Raw genomic sequence first — 19949 nt, forward strand, 5'->3', positions numbered from 1 at the left:
AAAAGGGTACGGTCTTTTTTTTTTTTTTAGTTTTATTCATTTCAAACGGGCCGAATCGGGCCCGCGGGCCGTAGTTTGCCCATGGCTGATCTAGACAGATACCAGACAATTTAAACAGATGGAAGTTCACAGAACGTTGGCATCCAAACAGCTGGCCATAGAAACCAGAGGCCCCAGTGACAAGTTATAGTGGTGGGACCTATAACTCTATTCATGGCAGGACAAGTTACCAGCAAGAAATCTAGCTCTGGGGGAATAGAAGTATAAGGCAGGAACCCCCCAAAGCTAGATTGCTTTTGAGACTTGATGCTTTGAAATAATGACCTAATCTCATCTTTTTCTAGCAGGAAGAATTTGAATTTTTGAATAGGAGTGAAGCTTAAGCTACAAGTTAGGGTTATTGATTCAACTCAAAGGCTAGAGCAGCGGTTTTCAACCTGTGGGTCGCGACCCCTTTGGGGGTCGAACGACCCTTTCACAGGTGTCGCCTAAGACCATCGGAAAACACATATATAATTACATATTGTTTTTGTGATTAATCACTGTGCTTTAATTGTGTTCAATTTGTAACAATGAAAATACATCCTGCATATCAGATATTTACATTTCGATTCATAACAGTAGCAAAATTACAGTTATAAAGTAGCAACAAAAATAATTTTATGGTTGGGGGTCATCACAACATGAGGAACTGTATTAAAGGGTCACAGCATTAGGAAGGTTGAGAACCACTGGGCTAGAGGAATATAAGGTTAAGAGCTAAGCACATTATTACACTAGGTATATGAAATGCTATCTTGAAATACTAATAGGTGGAAGGAGGTGCTATTAAAGCAGTAAACTGTATTATATTTCAGATGTCCACAGGAGAGAGGACTTGTGAAGCTTTAGAGGAGCAAAGACCTACAAAAATTGGGAGACTCCCAAGACCTATCTGAAGGCCACCATCTTTAGGACACCTTTCCTAGCACCATTGTTGTAGTATTTAATTTGTAAATGTGACACTCATCTTTCTCTGGTTAATTTTATGTATATACACATTGACTTCCTGTTAAGATTTTAAGCTTAAGGGTACTAATAGTATCTTACCTTTAAAAATATTCTGTATGTCCCTAACCGGTTTGGCTCAGTGGATAGAGCGTCAGCCTGCAGACTGAAGGGTCCCAGGTTCAGTTCCAGTCAAGGGCATGTACCTTGGTTGCGGGCACCTCCCCAGTGGGGAGTTTGCAGGAGGCAGCTGATCGATGTTTCTCTCTCATTGATGTTTCTAACTCTCTATCCCTCTCCCTTCTTCTCTGTAAAAAGTCAATAAAATATATTTTTAAAAAATATTCTGTATGTACAATACCTAGCATAATGCTAATGTAATGCTAAGAAAACTTAGTACTGTCAGTCCTTCCTGTTTAAATCTGGCAGGGATTATATCCTGCATGATTTGTAAAGGTGAGAACACAGATAACTTTTTACCACTCAAAACATGTTTTTCTGCTAACCCAGCCACTCCCGAAAATCTATCTTATTTGCAGAACTATTGCAACATCTGACACTCTTTACTTCACCGGAATGCCCTTGTGATTGCCAAATGTTGCCTTGCCTCATGGAAATTCTTGACCAGACCTATGGATTTGCCAGCCCTTGTAGCTGTTGACTTTGAAGTCCAATGCAGCTAAAACATCAAGACAAGCAATATTTCTTAGGCACTGGACTACTTGCCAACAAAGGTACAGACATGCCTCGTTTTATTGTGCTGTGCTTCATTGAGCTTCACAGACATTGTAGTTTTTACAAACTGTAGGCAACACCCTCCACCAGCAAAAAGAGAAAAAACTCAACTTAATTGTGGTACTTGCTTTATTGTGGTGGTTGGGAACTGAACCTGCAGTATCTCTGAGGTATGCCTGTATAAGGATATGATCTTTGCCCTCCAGTAGTTTATTGTTTATATAAAAACAAGCATGAATATTTCATTAGTAGGTAAAGGCAAGTCACAGTTATAAGTAGTGGAAGGGCAATGATAGGAAAAATGGTTCTAAGAATTCACTGGAGGATGAATGACATTTTTACCTAGAAAGCCGAGAGAGCCCAGCGTAGGCACTTCTCGTGTCCTATTTTCCTTCGCGTCATTATTTTGATAATGCACGTATGGAAAATACATGATGTCCTTGTCCCATCAGATCTTTCGCGTACCTTGGTCCATTTTCTGGGTTTTAGGTTCTCACCTCTTGACCTGAGATTACTCTGTGGCACCCAATGAGATTCCTGCCTTGGGAAGGTCATCTTCCTCTCGTTACTGCTAATTCTATACATTAGAGCCTGTACTCTTACTGATTTATTTTGAAGTTTTCTAGTCCTGTGGTCCTTGGACTGGTACCAGACCACAAATAAGTATTTCTTCATGTTGTCACAGGACTTAATCTCATCCCCCAGGACATAATGTGACTTCTGTGCATCCCCATCATTCTGGATGGAAAATCTTTCTTGAACAGCCTTTTCTTCTGAGATTAAGGGCTTTGTCAAAGGCAGCGCAATAGCCACTGCCTCCTATTCCTTCACCTCATTTTCCCTGCTCCCTCCCTACCTTCTCTCCCTTGGCAACTTCATCTGTTTCCCTCTGAGAATGAATGTTATCCATTCCAACTCTTCAGTGTGTTCTAAAAGGAGAGAGAGTCTGAGTATGAGTCAACTTTATTTCTGGTACTGAACCCTGTCTGTTCTCTGATTAGTTGGCCTAAGGAGCAGGGAAGGTATGTGTAATTTCTGATTCTCTTGCTATGAAAGACAAATGAATGACAGTTAACCCATTTTATTATTTTAAAAGAGATCCATTTAAAAGAGAGTTATAACATACTAAACTCCTGTTACTTGCAAATAGGGCATTACAAAGTATCTATGGTGCTTAATATGTTACCGTTGTTTTTTATGTGTGTGTGTGGTTTTTTAATCTTTATTGTTGAAAGTATTACATATGCCCCGTGCTTGTGTTTTTAAAAAAATATATTTTATTGATTTTTTACAGATAGGAAAGTAGAGGGATAGAGAGTTAGAAACATCGATGAGAGAGAGAGAAGAAGCACCAATCAGCTGCCTCCTGCACACCCCCCACTGGGGATGTGCCCACAACCAAGGTACATGCCCTTGACTGGAATCGAACTCGGGACCCTTCAGTCCGCAGGCCAACGCTCTATTCACTGAGCCAAACCGGTTAGGGCCCCGTGCATGTTTTTTAATTGATTTTGGAGGGGGCAGGGGAGAGAAAAAGATCGATGTGTGAGAGAAACATCAATCAGTTGCCTTCTGCACAAGGATCGAACCCGTCACCTTTTGGTGTATGGGACAACACTCCAACTAACTGAACCACACTGGACAGGGCGTTTATAAGTGTTGTTTGTTTGTTTAATATATTTTCATTGATTTCAGAGAGGAAGGGAGAGGGAGAGAGAGAGAGAGAAGCATCAATGATAGAATCATTGATTGGCTGCCTCCTGCATGATTGAGCCCACAACCCGGGCATGTGCCCTTGACCAGAATTGAACCCAGGACCTTTCAGCCCGCAGGTGATGCTCTATCCACTGAGCCAAACCAACTAGGGCAGTGGTGGTTTTTTTTTTTAACCTTGGTGTTGACTTCTTAGGCAAACACAGAATCAGACTACCCTTGGAGATAGATCAGCAGGCGTCTGCCTGGAGGCCGGGTAGGTGAAAATGCTCTCCTTCAACTTTTCTAGGTTTAGAGAGTGTAACTGCCACCTGCCCTTCTGTCCTCACCTTTAATTCCAGTGATTTGTGTTTGCCCCTGTGTCTCCATTAGAAGGTAGCTTCCTCCAGGAGAGAACCTGTTTTCTTATTCATCTTCATTTCCCTTCACATCGTCAAATGGTACACAGCATATGCCAGAGCTCAACCAACGTTTGGAATCAGTCAAGCAGGCCTGGCCAGAGTGGTAGCTGGCTTTGTGGAAGTCTTTCAACTCTGTGTGCCAGCTCTCACAACAACAGCAACAACAACAACAGGAGTTCCCTGTGGCAACCATGAAAGGCAACTCCCCTGAGAGCCAGTGACAACAAGAGAAAGGGCAAGATGTCCAACGGTGCCAGGGAACAGCTCCGAGGAACTGTATCCAGAACAGACTATTGGAGAACACCCACATTCAACAGCAGTGTCTCCGACTGTCAGCACTCAGCAGATGGCCTCCGAGAGACCTTGCCCCACCCCGTGTCTCCCAGTGAGTGAGCAAGGGGAGCCTCTGTCCCGGGCCCAAGCCTGTAAACTTGAGAGGTTCGCTGACATCAGGATTGCTGGGAGACTGAGCAGACGTACTAGGAATGCCTGCGCTCTTCCCTACTGCCTATTTTGGCCATCTCCCTGCTTTTAGACTCTTCAGTGGAGAGGTCAGAGGCTTGAACCAAGCCAAAGATACAGGAGAAAGATCTGGAATCTACTTCAATGGGTAGGGCCAATCAAAAGGGGAGTACACAGAAAGGAATGTTCAGAACACAAGCTTTTTGCAAGAATCTGGAGTCATAAAGGGGCCAAGGCTGCCTACTTGGTTAACCCCTGAACACTGGTAGGAGCATCATTTAATGTATGCATGTTGGAGAGAGGAAGGATATGGTAAAAGTGATATTTTGAGTGAGTGGACTTGACAGTCTAGTTCTCTGGTTGGCCTTCAGTGAAGAGAATCAGTAACTAAAGCTTGACTTCCCTGATCAGCTCTACCTTTCTCCCCCAGCGTCATCCAGAGATCTTCCAGGGAGAGGCTGCGGGCATAATCAGCTCCATCCAGTGATCCTGAGATTCCTTCCATCCTGCATAAAGGAACTAGGGAAGGTAAGCCTGGAAAGGGAGGGCTTAGTTCTTGTCCCTTCTCAGTGTGGCAGCTGGAAAAATTCTGCTCCCCGGGACCCTCTTCCTTCTGCTTGTCCCCTGAAGGTGTGTAAAGCCCTCCCCTGCAGGAGAGGAGAGGAATTTTTCACACTTTTCTTTCCCTGTGGTTTGCTGTGCGCAGCTGTCAGGTAGCACCCACAGGCAGTGAGGCATCCATTCCTGGGCTTTGAGCTCTGCAGTGACCCTTGCCCCAAAGGTTCTGCGGGTAACTGCCCTCCTCTAAGTCTTGGCTGCTCTCACTGGTAGGGCTTCCAATCTTCTCTTTTACTAGTTCCAAGCACACCATGCTGTTATCAGCAGGGGACTCCCAGGCATCTGGAAGCTCTGCATGAGAGAGGAACCACTGTTGTTGCTGCGGCTGCCTGGACCCACAGCAGAGAGCCAAGAAAAATCCTCTCACACCGTGTGCACTGATTTCCCCCAGACTGACACTGCATGGAGTCTGCAGAGCCACACAAATCCTCCAAGCAGTGTGTCTCCAGTAGCTACGGAAGCAGTGTTACCGTTCATTTTCTGTAGACGGGCGAAAACCGATGGCAACAGTCTGTTTCTGAAGGTGGAGAGCCAGTCAGCAACACCTTCAGAAAGGAGGAGGCAGTTCCACCAGAGGGGTCCTGTCTCCTGCCACTGTCATTACTGTGGGGCCTCAGTGAGAGGGCTCCCCTCCCAGAACCTGAGATTAAAGTGCCCTTTTATACCTCAACCTTAAAGCCAATACATAATGGATCAAAGTATATTGTCAGAATCTTCATGAAAAGGAAATATGCTGTCACCTAAAAAAAAGTTATCCTAAGCGCAAGAAAGAACATATCTGAGTCACAGCTGGTCAGCCCTGAAAATTTGGGGAGAAAGAGCAGCTGAGATACAAATCTGGTGTTTAACCAAGAGTTTTAGGTCAGAGGTTGCACTGGCCTGTTCAGCGCTGGAGACAGGTAACGTGCTGCTTTGGAGGTGGTTGAGTTTGCCTCTCTCAAGCGTTCAAAGCATAAAACAGACTCCCTTGTTTCTCATCCCACGCTCTGCAAGCAACCTACTCTTACCATCTGATGAACAAGTGCTGGTCACAGGCCATGAATGTGTTGGCCCTTGGCCATTATATTTCTTTCTATTTCTATTCATAAATTTTATTATGAGTCATAACTGGTAGCCTAGTTTTGAATACCAGTCTGTGGGAGCTTGAGTTCGCTGTGGGAGCTGAATCCACCGTCTGTGTGTTTACAGATTGGATTTCTGAGCCTATAGGACTGAGGACCAGAACCTCACCTGATGAATCACCAAGGGAAGACCATACCATGGAGGACCTCCTGGGGTCTCTGGAAATTCCCTGACTGGCTGGTGGTCAGTCTCCTTCCTACTCAGACTTGTAAAGTTATCAGACTTAGTGAGGGTTCTGTCTATATTCAGGGACTGACAGGATAGAATTGTGTTTTGCTGGAAGCCGATCCACCCTTGCTGCTTGATGCAGTCGTTGCAGGGAAGAAACATCTGCACAGCTTATGTTTCAAGGGCCTGGCATATATGACATATGTTTGCTCCCCCTCTTAAGCGCTATGTGTTTTAACCAGGACCACCTTCCCTGAGAAAGGTTGTTTTCCCAGGTTAGGGGTTAACAGGACTAAGGAAGAGAATAAATCAGTAAATCCTCCTAGTGTTACAGAAATACCATGTACTACTTATGAAGAACTTGGACTAAGACTGTTGGAAATAAATTTGGGACTTGTTGGGCCTGCATCCCCAGGGGTCTGCCCACCAGGGAAAGCACCAAAGCCTATACCCCTGGAGACCCACTGACACAGGGCAGCCCAGGGAAGGCAAGCAGTGAGGCTGGGAGGACATAATCTTTACTGGGTAGGATAAACACCTTCAGTCACTTCCTTGTAGCCTATCAGTAGAGCAGTGACCTTGGAATAGCCCTTGTAATGAAACACAGAGATTAACCTAGACAAGATTAAAATCAACAGAACTAGATAGAGACAGGATTTTTGGCAAAGGTCAGATAAGAAACAAGGAACTGTAGAACGTTACCTAAAACATACCATGATGTGATTATAGAGGCATGCTTATAGGATCAAATGGTATAAATATAGATGTAATAGGACAATAAAGAGAACCATGATGATCACCTGAACACTGCCCTCATGTCCTTCCTTCTTCGCTGACTCCATCCACACCTTTGGGAACCCCTGGACCTGCTGGGGCTGGACCCCAACAGTGTTTGAGATCCTGGGTTGGAGTCAGATTTGTGTACTAGTATATCTTTCTTTAGTTGTTAACTTAAGCCAATTGCCTAATCTTTCTGTGATTTTCTCATCTGTGATTTGGGGAAAATAAAAGTGTCTCCTTCATAGCATTGTTAGAAGAAATGAGGCAGCATGTTAAGTCTTCATGTGGTGGGTAACATAAAATGATGCTTAATACACAGTAGTTGCTCTTATTTTTAGAGCTCTTACTAGATGCTAGGCACTGTGCATTGATATATTTGCACCAAGTCAAATAGCTGGCAAGTGGTAGAACCTGGAGTTGAGCCAGGCCGAAGTTAATGTATTTGACTACTAGGTTAAACTGTCTCTGATGGTTTAACAAACATGGCAAAACCTGCACTTCCCAAATGTCTCTTCCCCTTTAAAGGAATACGTTTGGAAGACTGTATACTTATTCCTAAGTCTGTTTGGAATTCCACTTTTGGGCTTACCTGAGGAAGTGATATATTTTTTAAACATTCTTAACAAGGACAAATCTTTGCATAAAGAGAAGATTTAATCTTTCTTAATAACCAAAACTTATTCTGTGCTAAGCTCAATAAATAAAGTGGAGAATTGTGTGGTATAGAAAGCAATTTCAGGTTTTTGTTGTTGTTTTTTTAAAATGTATTTTTATTGATTTCAGAGAGGAAGGGAGAGGGAGAGAGAGATTGAAACATCAAAGATAAGAATCATTCATCAGCTGCTTCCTGCATGTCCTCCACAGGGGAGTGAGCCCGCAACTTGGGCATGTGCCCTGACCTGGAATGGAACTGTGACCTCCTGGTTCATAGGTCAACGCTCAACCACTGAGCCATGCCGGTTGGGTGTACAATTTCAGTTTGACAGAATTAGCAAATACTTTATTGTCACAAAGCATTTTCTGTTGTTTCTGATGTTCCTATCATGTTGGTCTTGTATGGGATAAAGTAAGGAAATATGTATTGTTATTAGTAAATTAGGTTAAATATAAATAGGTTAAATTATTGTAACTTAACAACTAATTAGTGGACTAAAATAAACATAAAGATTACCAATGAAAGCCTTGTCCTTTGAACAGTTCTTTCATTGACATGAAAGTATGCTTATCAAACCTTTGAATCAAAGTGGGAAATGGGTGATTTCTAAAAAAGGGGGGGACATTAAGTTTAATAGAATTAAATGTAAGATCCTTCTCTTCAAGCTAGAAAATAACTGAATAACTATATGTTCAGGATAAGCAATAAAGCCTAAGAGAAGCAAAGAGAAAAATGCTTGGATGTTTTAGTAGATAGAAACTTAATTTGAGTTAATGACTGCCAAGAAAATTACTAAGATATCAAGCTGAATTAAAGGAAGCACAGATTCTAGAACAAAGGTGACACATCCACTCTACTCTGGTGATTATAATTCTAGAAACTGATTTAAGAGGGATATGGTCAAACAACTGTATTCAGAAGAGAGTAGCCCGGCCAGCGTGGCTCAGTGGTTGAGTGTCTACCTATGAACCAGGAGGTCATGGTTCAATTCCTGTCAGGGCACATGACCAAGTTGTGGGCTCGATCCCTAGTGTGGGGCGTGCAGGAGGCAGCAGATTAATGATTCTCTCTCATCATTGATGTTTCTCTCTCTCCTCTCTGAAATCAATATATATAGAGGAAGAAGAGAGTAATCATGATGGTAAAAGAATATGAGAAATGTTGAAGAATTAGGTATGTTGTTTGAAGATGAAAGTTGGGGCACATGATTAATTTCTTTAAATAATGTGCAGTAGCATGGGGAAAGGATTCAATTCATTCCATATAGCACCAAGGGATAACATAAGAAGCTTCATTGAGCCAAACTGGCTAGGGCTTTTGAAAAAGATTTTTAGTTCAGAGTGCAAAAGAGTTGGACAATAGTGACAAAACTAAAAATGAAATGAGGTTTTAGGATAAAGAGTTTCCCCATCACTTGAGGTGCTCCTGCAGAAACAGAAACTGAACAACTCTGTCTTTCTCCCCAAGAGAGGACTTATGCTTCTGCCCCGATTTTCCCAGGACTGAGGGGTACCTTGGGGGACTTACAGTTAAACCTGAGAAAAGTCCCAAGCAAACTGTGATGAGTTGATCAGCCCAAAGGAGAGGAAGTTTGCAATAAAGTGGGTCCTGAGAGGCTTGGTTGAGGGAAACAAAAGATATACAGGCAATCCAACCTTCACTGAACCAATATGTGAATAATCGAAGGTGTTGTCTTATATATAGGGTGGGGCAAAAGTAGGTTTACAGTTGTTTGTATGGAGAATAACACAATAATTAATAAATAATAATACAAGAATAAACTCTACTTCGTGTACTCACAATTATAAACTTACTTCCCCTTCACGGTATAAATAAAATTTCTAAATATTTGAAATTTACTCTTTTTAAAAAAAATTATTGATTGATTTTTCAAGAGAGAGGAAGGGGCGGGGAGAGAGAGAGAGAGATACATTGATTTGTTGTTCTACTTATGTATGCATTCATCGATTGATTCTTGTATGTGCCAAGAATCAACCAGGGATCAAACCCACAACCTTGGTATTTGGTGACAATGCTCTAACCAACTAAGCTACCTGGCCAGGATTTGAAGCTTACTCTCTAAATGTATACATAGTAGATTTAAATAGTAGATCTAAAACATATTACATAGTTCCCTGTGCTCTTTATCAGGCAATGAGAAGTACAGATTTGTCTTTTTTTAAAAATCAGCAAAACATTAGAATTGGAATATAGGGTAATAAAGCAAAATAGTTAAGACTTAAGTATTGATAGAGGTGGGTTTGAACTTGCTTCTGTCAATCAGAGCATGTAAGGTTACTTAATCTATATCTTTGTTTTCTCAACTGTAAATTTGGGATAATATTCATACCTGCTACATAGAATAGAGCCCAGTAGACCATAATAAGTTCTCAATAAGTGGTATTTTATCATTGTTAATATCCAACGAAGTTACTGTTGGAGCTAAGTAGCTCCAGCCAAGTTGCATGGTTTTCTAGATCATCTGAATCAGCTGTGGGCAAACTACGGCCCAAGGGCCGGATCCGGCCCGTTTGAAATGAATAAAACTAAAAAAAAAAAAAAAAGACCGTACCCTTTTATGTAATGATGTTTACTTTGAATTTATATTAGTTCACACAAACACTCCATGCATGCTTTTGTTCCGGCCCTCCGGTCCAGTTTAAGAACCCATTGTGGCCCTCGAGTCAAAAAGTTTGCCCACCCCTGGAATAGACTCTGCAGTCTGCTATCAGTATCTCTGCTCAGGACACAATCTCTTTATTTTAAACACAATTGAATGTCTGTGTGAGGGCACTTCAGCCTCCTAAGGAGCAAAGTGCATGTACTTTTTGATGGCTATTGATTCATTTATATCTAGTCCCTGAACTGTTTTCCAAATACTCAGGAGTTCTGGAAACATTACTGAACTATAAGTGTGGCATTACAAAAATCAATCTGCCAATTTTACCAACAGTTTGAAGTTAAAATAACCATTTTCAAACATAATTTTACAAAAGGCTCTTCTCTTTGTTCTACCACCCATTTTCTCTCCCTAAAAAGTCCTTATTCTTTCTTAAGGGTCCTCAAATACTAAAGAAGTACTTGAACAAACTGTGCGTCTGAACTGGATTAGTTTTCTCGAGGAAGCCCAGGAAAGGAACATTCCTAAATGTAAGAATGAGACTTTTTTTTTTCTGCAAAAAACTTTTATTGTTTCATTTGGTCCAATGCATGGGAGAGGGCTTCAGGATGGTTAAAAGAATGGCTAGTAGTTTCGGGGGAGAGACTCAGGTAAAAACCAGACACCAGGGGAATGCAGAGGGGCCTCTCAAAGGCTCCTGGGCTCCAAAGGCTCCTAGTCCTGCTTGAGGGTGAGCCTTTGAAGAGATTCACCCAGGCCAGCCGGGGCCAGCCTGCCTGTGGATGTTAGTCAGGTGGTTGCCCATCTTCTTGATGAGTTTCACCTCATCAGGAAGTGGTTCTCCAGGAAGTCACAGAGATGAGGGTCTACTTGGGTAGAGCCCAGGGCATGCAGCTCTAGAAGGGCCTGGTTCAGGTTCTTCTCCAAGTACGAGACTTTTAAGCTAGTAATTATTTTTCCTTTATAACTCCACCCTTGACCCTATATTGAAAAAGCAGTAGATAAATGTGAGCAAGAATCACAAGAATGCTCCAAGTTAATATAGGAATGTGGAGGCACGCTTAACATGGCACTATTTACTTTCCCTATCCTTTTCTACCTGCAGCTCTAACCATTGCAACCCAAATCTGTAGGTCACTACTCAACCAGCTGCATTCCTCACTTCAGGTCTGGGCGAAGATTAGTCATTGTTCTCTTAAGTACAGCCCTGAGGTGTCCTCTGGGAGATAGGAAGTACTTCAGAAGAGCAGATAAAGCCATGCTTACTGGCATCGTTCAGGTGTCTGTTTGAAAGATGCGGAGTTTCAAAAAAAATCTCTTCAGTCCAAAGTTAACCTATTTGAAGCCACTGGGAGTTGGCCTTCTGTCTAAAGGTTTAACTGTAAGCAAACAATCTAAAAAAAATTTAAAGACCTTGTTTTTGATCAGACTGTTCAAAGAAAGACTTTTGTGGGTAAAAGTTCACTAGGCTGAAACAATAGAAACATTTGTGAATGGAATACGGCCTTCACTCTTTCTTTTAGGTTTAATTTTATTTAATATGGAAAATTGAAGATCCCATACAAACCAAATTTATGTAATATTTTCTTTAGTGTTTTCAGATTTTCTAAGTAACCATAGCATTTTAAAAACAATTAAAGTATAGTTGACATACAATGGTCTTCACTCTTAAAGTAGAGGTCTCAGTTCCCCTTTGCTAGCCTCCTTCATGGGAGAACATGGACACAGTTTGGTTCACCTCTCAGAATGTTTTCCAAGTTGATCAGTGATATTAGGAGAGTCATAGAAGATATTGTGCCGTTGGGCATTTACCTAGGTCTAGGAAAAGCTGGGGACAAATTTCAGAAGGGTTGATCTTTACTTGACAAACAACCTCTTGAATCATTTGGCCAAAGCTCACTTAATGATTAAAAGGCAAAAGGAAAAAAGTAGCAGGAATTTTTTCACTCCCATGGCTCTGTATCAATCCCATTGTAGATTACTATAAAAACCACCCAGAACTTAAAAAGAAAAGATAAACCAGTCTGACCCTAATTCAAACCTTACTTTTTAATATTTAAGTGATAGATCTGAATCCTTTAATGAGCTTAATGAATTACTATTTCAAGAATGTGAAAGTAATTGCATGTCCATGAGTTTGCCTATGTGAAGTGCAGAAATTTTTCACTTTGTGAAATATATGATTATTTTAGCTATAGCCCCGTAAGCTCTGTTAACAGTAATGTACAAAGCTGTTTTAGGCTGAGGGAAGTTGAAGAACAGTCTTCTTCCACCCCTCTTATGACATCTTACCAATGTAATAAGTTATATCCTCTGTATGATTTTAATGCACATCAAAAGAACAGGGCTTATCACAATTAATGCTAGAATTATCCTGACCTCCTTACTGTCGTGTAAGTGGAGAAAACAGGTGAGGCATAATGGTTTATGTCCCTTGTGAGTTGTCCCCTTCCTACTTGGAAATTATATGCTTTTCCTAGGTGCCTGCTGCATCATCTGCTCTTCACTGACCATTTGCTCCATCAGGGATCATATGCTCTTTACAGCTATGTAAGCTGTCTTTCTAGAAGTCCCATCAATACTCCATTTAATTTCATTAAATAGAAACGTAGATTCATGACCAATAGAATTGCTGCTTCAAGAGCAAAGTCCATATTTCCACTCTAAAATTTCTCATGTCAGTGTGATTTCAGCCTGCTGAACCCACAAAAGTCTATAGAAAGGAGGCCAGCAAAATTAAATGCCCTACACACACCCTCAACCATAAGAGGAAGACAGGGGTTAGAGAACAAAATGAGATTGGTAATACTGATTGACCAAGTTATATATTTTTCCACATCCTAGTTTTAGTATTTCAATGATAATCGTGCTAAATGACCTTTCTGATAGTCCCAGGAAAGCTAACAAGATGTTATACCCTTCCAAGGAAATGGCCTTGTAGATAACCCAATGTATAGTCTTTCTACCCTACTCTCAGGTCTAAGAGCTCTGCCATGGGGCTGTCCATCTCCCTTTGGGAAGTTCTAGTTGGTTTCATTTTAGGAACTGTCTCTTGGTGCTTCCAGCAGGTCATTCTCTCAGTGTGACTTATCCAGTCAAGAAAACTCAAATGGGCCCTGGCCAGGTGGCTTAGTTGGTTAGACTGTTGTCCCGATATACAAGGTTGCAGGTTCAATCCCCAGTCAGGTCACATTCAAGAATCTACCAAGAACAAGTGGCACAGGTTACAGAAAAGGTATTCTAGTACAGCAATTATTTCTCAATTACTCAAGATTGATTTATTTGGTTGTGAGACTCTGCCTATAACTTTTTCTCTCTTTGTCCTTCCTTAATACTCTTAATATGAAGCATTAGTATTGGGACACCCAACCTATGAAGACAATGGAAACAGAGGAGTTATCAGTTACAACCGAGCAGATCAATAGAACTGATCAAACTCTTAGCCTGGCCAGCTTGGCTCAGTGGTTGAGTGTCAGCCTATGAACCAGGAGGTCACGGTTTGATTACTGGTCAGGGCACATGCCCAGGTTGCAGACTTGATCCCCAGTGCGGGATGTGCAGGAGGCAGCTGATCAGTGATTCTCTGTCATCATAGATGTTTCTTTCTCTCTCCCCCTCTCCCTTCCTCTCTGAAATCAATAAAAATATATTTTAAAACAAACACAACTAAACAAAAAAGCCTCTTAAGTCTCCTATACTCTCTACCAAAGTAGAGCTTTGCCTCAAATCTCTCTAATTAAACTTGACCACCATAAACATGTTCAAAAATCTGTGACCAACATTAACTCTGATTCCATCAGAACTATACTATCGAATATTTATCTCTTATATCCTCTCTCAGACCTTGCTGTCACTGCTATTGAGAAAATCAGCTTCGCCCATACAAAAAACTTCACTGGATTGCGGCTTTGGGGAGTTTGAACTAAGTTTCATCCAGTCTTTAGTTGTGTTAAAATCTCATTATACAAACCAAGAATGTTTAATGACTTATAGCCATTTCCTTGCATTTGCTGATACTGTCAAATCGCAGATGAACTTTGTGATTTCCAGTTCCATCAGTGACTCGTTCACAGGACCATGATATCTACTTATCTGACAGGACTAAAAACCTCAGAATGGACTGATAGTGCGACTGTGGTCCTTACAACAGATCCCTACTTTGAAGGGCTAAAATCAATTTTACCTTTCTGTCAAGGATGTGTTATGGAAGTACATAATAGTGCATCACTTTCCTCGAACTTTAAAGAAGTACCAAGCAGTGCCATAAACAAATTATCCCAGCAGTGTAAGCAGACTATAGAGACTCTCTCAACAACTATGCCAACTGTGGCTGTGGAAATAAGCTCAGTAAATAAAGTATACGTCTTTCCTGAGATTGACTTGACTTAGAATCTGGTGTTACTGAGCAGTTGATCAAGATGAGAGCTGAGAAAGGAGACATTCACTCCTTTCATATTGATCTCAGCTGCACATTGTGTTTGTTGCTGAATATATTTGGGGGCATCTACATAAGCACGGGGAACTCATGGCTTCTGTGCAAGATCTCATCACCAAGACTTGCCAGCTACTGCTCTATTGTGACTTGGCCAATGGAGTTCAAGTAGTGTGACTTCCAAGATATTTCCTTAGATGCATCATATATTCCCTTAGATCTAAATCCAGATATCAACAATCTAGTATCCCCCAAGTCCATAACAGAGTCAAGGACCCACTGGATATTTGACTTTAACATTGTGGCATACAGAGAAAAGCACAAGCAACCCAAACAACATCTAGCAAAACATGGCCTCAAATGTCTTTTTTTTTCTTTTTTTTATTTATTTTATTGATATTTTACAGAGAGGAAGGGAGAGAGAGAGCTAGAAACATCGATGAGAGAGAAACATCCATCAGCTGCCTCCTGCACACCTCCCACTGGGGATGTGCCCGCAACCCAGGTACATGCCCTTGACCGGAATCGAACTTGGGACCCTTCAGTCCGCAGGCCGACGCTCTATCCACTGAGCCAAACCGGTTTCGGCTGGCCTCAAATGTCTTGTCAAAGCTTTGGTTGATGGTCATTTGGATAATGTTCCCGCAGTGTTGGTTCCATTTGCGCAGGGAAATTGGACTCTGAAATGCATATCACAGTCTGTTTCCTAAGGAGAAAGAACTCAAAAGGGAAATACTTTAGTGTTCAGTCATTACACCAGTAAGTATATCGAGGTAGTGGAGATGAATATCAAAAAACATATCATGCCACTAATCATTGTTTAATGACAATGACTTCTACCCAGTTAAATCATGCTCTTGAAAAACTACCTCATGTTGCCAGAAGACAGGATAAGTTTGTTATTAGTCTAGATTACTCATCATGGTGTAATTACTTTAGACCAGAGGTCTAGTATGCTTTGGGTGCAGAAATGGATGTTCTTGGATGTGGTGAATTCTTTAAGACAGGGAACCTTACGCTGAGGTATACCACATCCTGTATAATCAAAGCCTAATATGCTAAGTGTCCGGTTGTCCATTCAACCAATCAAAGCATAATATACTAATGATATGCTAAGGCTGCTCAACTGCTTGCTAGGATGTGCACTGACCTTCAGGGGGCAGATGCTCCGACCAGTAGGTTAGCTTGCTGCTGGGGTCCGGCCAATTGAGACTGAGTGAGATGGGCTGGACATCCTCTGGAGCCCTTCTGCAGTCCCTCCCTGGCTAGGCAACCTCCCGCGTCCCTCCCCAGCCCCAGTCTTGCACTGGTGGGAGTCTCTCGGCCTGGCCTGAGCCCTCTCTCAATCTGGGACACCTTCAGTGATGTTGGAGAGCCAGTTTCAGCCCAATCCCACAGGCCAGGCTGAGGGACCCCATTGGTGCACGAATTCGTGCACCTTTAGTTTATTATACAAGACAAGTTCAACCCTCTCTGTCAGTTACCTGATAGGTTGCCCATGGAGCACATGAGAACCTGTGTACATGGCTTTGCTGGAGAAGGGATGAGGCAAAAATTATGGACTACAATGGCCTCTTGCTCAGAACTATAGCTCTTGAAGATGTTGGGGTCAAGGGTGTTATTCTTGACCAGGGTGACAACTGAACAACAGTTGTTACCTGTGCATGGAGTCCAAGCACTTGATACTTGAATTTGTTTCCGTAACTATGCCTTTTCTTTTTCAACATTTTTTATTTTTTAATTTAGAGAGAGAGAAACATTGGTTTGCTGCTCCACCCATGCATGCGTTCATTGGTTACTTCCTATATGTGCCCTGACCAGGGATCAAACCCGCAACCTTGGCATATTGGAATGATGCTCCAACCAGCTGAGCTACCCAACCAGGGCAGTAAGCTGTGCCTTTTCAGTATTTGTAGGATGGAGCTGTCTGTCAAATACTTTCTTCACAATATTAAGAAATAGGCATGTAACAACCATGAGGATATAGCAAACCAAACAACCACTTGATAGCTGAAAAAATACAAAGTACATATTCTGGGAGCCCCCAAATGGCCAGAGAATCCCTCCATAAAACAAAGAAAATACAAAATGGAATGTAATAGACCTCCAAGTACAAGATGGTTGATCCAGGTCCCAAAATGAATTTCTAAAAGCCATCTTTACAGTGACTATAATAACCATGACTATAGGATATAGGATCCATAGATATAGGATATAGAAAATAGGATCCATGAAACCCAGAAGCGTCCAATAAGGAAAAGTTTTAATTCTTAGTTGATGGTTTTTACTAATGTCTCAATAGAGAGTGGGCTTGTTCTGTAATCTGTAATACATGTGGATCTATACGCTGTTCCAGACTATATACAGAATAGGTAGGGAAGTAAAACAAATATTGTATAAAGTCATACAGTGTTTGTTGAGAAAGTAAACAGTAGAACTGATATAAAAATTGGGGTGTGATAAAGCACACATCCTTATCTTAAACAATACTGTACAAGGGTAGCTAGTCTAATACAATAAAAATGACCAGGAACAAAAAGCAACGTGGAGAGAAATTTAAATCGAGTTATTGCATAGTCATTATTTCTTGAAGCTTGTCTTCCTTCTTAACCCATGATTCCTATCCAACATGTGTATCATGCTTACATCATTAGCACCGTCACCAACAGCCAATGTTATAGGTTTCTCAGGTGAGATTTTTATCAGCTTTATTTCCCTGGCTTTCTGCAGTGGTGCCATATGACAGTGCAATACAGCTAAACAGATTCTGCAAATATCCATAGTTTTTTATGCTTCCTGAGTGCAAGAGATAGGTTGGTCCCATCTACCACCAGTCCATGCTGAATCACAGGACCCTCTAATTCTTCTGACAAGCTGCCCTCAGCTATTCAGCACACCCACTGTCTAATTTCTGATTTATAAGTTCAACCATATTCATGGTTTTGTGAAAATGCCCACATGATAAACTCACACTAACAGCTGTTTCATGTTTATCTCCAGTAAGAACCCTATACTTTGATACCAGCCGTTCTCAATGCTTCACTAGTTTCTTGAACTTTATCTTGTAGTCTGTCTTCTATTGCTGGAGCTCCAAGTAATATCATGGCTTTCTCTATTAACTGGAAGACATTTGCCATTTTCTCTTCCCATTCCTACAAGGCAGTCCTGGCTTCAAATAGACATCTATCTATTACCTCATACTCTTTAGATGTCAACTATAGGAGGTCATGCACAGGGTTCTTAGCCCTTTCAAAGCAAATTCATTTACATGAATTCTGTTTTTTTTAAATTTGTTCTCCTATACATTTAGGGAGAATTCATGATTCAGCTCCTTTAGCAAATAAAAACTTCCACCTAAAGGTGCCTGAACAATTACATGCATTCTCCTATGATCTGAATCAAATTCCAGTCTTCCAAGTGTTTTTGCAGTGTTCCAGTTTTCCAGTTGTTTTAACTTTTTTTTTCCCTTTGGAACAAAATCCCACACAGTGTACTTAAATGATCCAGTTATCTATAAATTTCTGAGGTGTGTAAAGGCCATTCTGAGGAAACCTGTTGGCTCTGTAAATAGTTCTTGTCTCACTTTGATGTGGGATCGAACCTGCAACCTTGGTGTCTCCTGAAGATGCTCTAACCAATTGAGCTGCCTGGCCAGGGCTCATTTAATAATTTCTAATTTCCTTATGTTATGCCACCAAACATTTTGATACGTTTAACATTTTTTTTTCAGAGGAGAGCATAAACACAGCCCCCCACTACCACAAATGATGCAGTTGAGTTTCCCAACTTGGGGAAATTGTGGGGATCAGCACAACTGGAGTGCAATGGATAAACCTCGCTCTGGGGAGACCACCTTTGTGACCATGGCATCTCCCTTGCTAGGTAAGTATTCAACTGATATTTTTTGAACACCTACTATGAGGCAGGCAGAGTCAAACAGGAAATGAAGCGATAAACAAAACAAAGCTCCAGCTCTCATGAAGCCTGTGTTCTAGTAAAGGAAACTATTTCAGTAACCACAGTAGACAGCCTGTTGTCACTGTCTATAGTCTGAAGATTTAATATACTCTGGCTTTAATTCGGAATTACCTGTCTTGCAATGTACACTTTCATGTAATCAGGAGATTTTATCTCAACTGCATGTTATTAAAGCACCAACTTAGTAATAAGATGTTCAAATGTAACAAGTCTGTGACTAGTTTGCTCAATAGGCAAGGAAGGGCATAATGACATCAAAGTCATTAACTCTTGGGCTTATTCTATGGACAAATTAGTTAATACCCTTCAGGCTCATACCCACAGACTAATTTACTAACCTGGCCAGTCTTCCTTCAGATGCATGCAGTTGGAAACAAGAGAAGTCAGGCAATGATAGGTTACCTGTCTACTAGCACTATTGGAAAAACAGTTTAGCATCCACACCCAGATGCTGGTATTCTAAGAAGCTTGTGAGACAATAGTGTCATTGTGATCAAGTGTGGCCAGGGCAGTCTTCACACTGAAAGCTCTCCAGGCTTCCTGTGTCTCCACCAGCCAGGAAAATCATGAGGGAGTTCTTTACCTTGGATGATTTCCTTGGGATGGGATTGTAGTCCTTTCATTTCTGTGCTGCTTCTGCGGTATAGTATTCAAGAGTTCCCTGAATTCAACAGTTAATTCAGATCATTTAAGAGAATAACAAGCCCTAGTCAGTGTGGCTCAGTTGATTGAAGCATTGCCTTGTGCATGGAAAGGTTGCACGTTCAATTCCTGATTGGGGTACATACCCAGGTTGCAGTTTCAGTCCCTTGTCTGGATGCATAAGGGAGGCAACCGATTGATGTTTCTCTCTCACATCGATGTTTCTGACTCTCTCCCTCTTCCCTCCCCTGTCTCTAAAGTTGATAAAAATGTATCCTCTGGTGAGAATTAAAAAAATAATGATAATAAGAGAATGACAAATGTGTTGGGACAACTTGAGCATCATAATAAATAGTGTCAACGACAAATTATGACCCATTGAATAAAATAGGAATCTATGAGTCCATACTGGTATAAATAAGTAGCCAAACAAATTCATGGAGAAGAGAAACATTTTCCTTACAGTAGAATGCCAACTAAAAAATATAGAAGGGATTATAGAATTATAGTTGGATTATAGGATTATAGAATTATAAAATCACCATTTTCAATCATCACAGTAATAATTGACTCAGGCAAGAATCATTAATAGGTACTAAAGCTAGTGGATGAAGTTTGATGAGGAACAAAATGTTT

The 19949-nt window shown here is 41.2% G+C and overlaps 1 non-coding gene and 1 pseudogene across 1 annotated transcript; both read right to left on the reverse strand.

Moving 5' to 3' along the window:
• Nucleotides 1-16565: 16565 nt before the first annotated feature.
• On the reverse strand, nucleotides 16566-18412 carry LOC138996115 (phospholipid-transporting ATPase IF pseudogene; annotated as a pseudogene).
• An 8-nt stretch (nucleotides 18413-18420) lies between these two features.
• Nucleotides 18421-18583, reverse strand: LOC138996556 (U1 spliceosomal RNA). Its single transcript, XR_011468831.1, has one exon. It is a non-coding gene; the product is annotated as a U1 spliceosomal RNA (small nuclear RNA).
• Nucleotides 18584-19949: the final 1366 nt, after the last annotated feature.

Source organism: Myotis yumanensis, unplaced genomic scaffold (assembly GCF_028538775.1).
Source record: "Myotis yumanensis isolate MYYU_CA2020_CCGP unplaced genomic scaffold, mMyoYum1.0.hap1 SCAF_17, whole genome shotgun sequence".
NCBI classification, from domain to species: Eukaryota; Metazoa; Chordata; class Mammalia; order Chiroptera; family Vespertilionidae; genus Myotis; species Myotis yumanensis.